This window comes from Schistocerca gregaria, unplaced genomic scaffold (assembly GCF_023897955.1).
Source record: "Schistocerca gregaria isolate iqSchGreg1 unplaced genomic scaffold, iqSchGreg1.2 ptg000458l, whole genome shotgun sequence".
Classification (NCBI taxonomy): Eukaryota; Metazoa; Arthropoda; class Insecta; order Orthoptera; family Acrididae; genus Schistocerca; species Schistocerca gregaria.
This window is the reverse complement of record NW_026061876.1, coordinates 390,001-392,500: the sequence shown is the minus strand read 5'-3', so window position 1 is coordinate 392,500 and position 2,500 is coordinate 390,001.

Sequence of the window (2,500 nt, the reverse complement as noted above, 5' to 3'; positions counted from 1 at the left end):
TAGGGCGCAGCCGGTGTACGGTCAAGCATGTGCCACATTATGTCACTCAGTACGTAACGACGGATGATCAGTGTGGGTTACGCGTACATCAGCGGACAGTCCACACAGGCCGTACCACAACGTACACTGACTGCATCGACAACCGAATGCAACTGAACAGCTGCAAGGCTCATTTCACAAACAAACGCCTGACCGACCAGCTTGGAAGGGCAGGAGGGGAGGGCGATATTCGTTCTGTAGCGGTACACCCTTCAGTGGTTAGCGGGACTGTGTAGAAAGTACGCAACACTCGAAAGACCTTTATGTGAGGGTACGCAGCCATGGCATCAAGAAATACACATGGACACCAGAGGATCCAAGCAGCTGAACTATGTTCAGAGGGTTGCTGTTAGGCAAAGCTACATTCCTGTGACGTTACATGTGACAGTTAAGGTGCAGTGTAAGTTAGGTTAAGGTGCAGTGTAAGTTAGGTTAAGGTGCAGTGTAAGTTAGGTTAAGGTGCAGTGTAAGTTAGGTTAAGGTGCAGTGTAACTTAGGTTAAGGTGCAGTGTAGAGTTAGTTAAGGTGCAGTGTAACTTAGGTTAAGGTGCAGTGTAACTTAGGTTAAGGGTGCAGTGTAACTTAGGTTAAGGTGCAGTGTAACTTAGGTTAAGGTGCAGTGTAACTTAGGTTAAGGTGCAGTGTAACTTAGGTTAAGGTGCAGTGTAAGTTAGGTTAAGGTGCAGTGTAAGTTAGGTTAAGGTGCAGTGTAACTTAGGTTAAGGTGCAGTGTAACTTAGGTTAAGGTGCAGTGTAACTTAGGTTAAGGTGCAGTGTAACTTAGGTTAAGGTGCAGTGTAACTTAGGTTAAGGTGCAGTGTAACTTAGGTTAAGGTGCAGTGTAACTTAGGTTAAGGTGCAGTGTAACTTAGGTTAAGGTGCAGTGTAACTTAGGTTAAGGTGCAGTGTAACTTAGGTTAAGGTGCAGTGTAACTTAGGTTAAGGTGCAGTGTAACTTAGGTTAAGTGCAGTGTAAGTTAGGTTAAGGTGCAGTGTAAGTTAGGTTAAGGTGCAGCGTAAGTTAGGTTAAGGTGCAGCGTAACTTAGGTTAAGGTGCAGCGTAACTTAGGTTAAGGTGCAGCGTAACTTAGGTTAAGGTGCAGCGTAACTTAGGTTAAGGTGCAGCGTAACTTAGGTTAAGGTGCAGCGCTGGGTTAGGTTAGGGGCCAACGTGGGGTTAGGTTAGGGGCCAACGTGGGTTAGGTTAGGGGCCAACGTGGGTTAGGTTAGGGGCCAACGTGGGTTAGGTTAGGGGCCAACGTGGGTTAGGTTAGGGGCCAACGTGGGTTAGGTTAGGGCGCAACGTGGGTTAGGTTAGGGGCCAACGTGGGTTAGGTTAAGGGCCAACGTGGGTTAGGTTAAGGGCCAACGTGGGTTAGGTTAAGGGCCAACGTGGGTTAGGTTAGGGCCAACGTGGGTAAGGTTAGGGCCAACGTGGGTAAGGTTAAGGGCCAACGTGGGTTTAGGTTAAGGGCCAACGTGGGTTAGGTTAAGGGCCAACGTGGGTTAGGTTAAGGGCCAACGTGGGTTAGGTTAAGGGCCAACGTGGGTTAGGTTAAGGGCCAACGTGGGTTAGGTTAAGGGCCAACGTGGGTTAGGTTGCCAGAGATGTGTCAAATCAGGATGTACGTTTGGCTGGTGTCAGGTGGTGGGTTGGTTCGATGCCTTTATAAGGGGTGTGGCCAAAGGGTATTTTATTACTTGTACCTTTTGTGTTGTGGCGTGGCGTTGCGTCCTGTGTTGATACTGGGTGGACCACTGTGGGTGTTGCTGGCTGATTTGAGCTGCGTTGTTTGCGGGTGATGTGAGACATTCTGTCTTATTAGTGGACGTGACGTTCCTCTTGTCGTTGTTTGGATAGTGTCCTGTGGCAGCGAGGATAAAATGGATGTTGTTGAACGATAGTGCTTTGGTGCTTTCGCTTTGTTACACACAGAGTGGACTGTGAGATAGGGTGACTGGGTCGAGTGCGGTTCACACTGTCCTCCCCAGTTTACAGTATGTATCATCTATGTATGTGGTCCTGCATCATTTACTAAGGAGGGACGTCAGACGACTGAAATATTAGTTATGTACTGATGTAAAGCAGAATGCTTACCTTCCACCAGTGGGCGAGTATCGACTCTGCCCCAGAGTTGCCACCGCAGGAAGAGGGTGTCGGAAACACTACCCGCACACCGTCACCACTGTGCGGGGGGGACGGACCCTCTATATCCTCAGCGGCGCACTCTTTGCCACCGAGCGTCACGTCTCGCGGCCCGCCGTCCAGAGCATGTATTGGGACAGCGGGACTTTGGCTTTTGGGAGATAACTCTTCATGAAGTGGAAGATATAGGGGTGGACTGCAATGTACGATTGCGGAAAAGTCCGCCGTACATCCGCTCGAGTTGCGAGTCGGGCGGTGGGGGTGGCGCATTCACAGGTTGCGGCTGGAGTGACCGTCGGTCCACCACTTTTGACT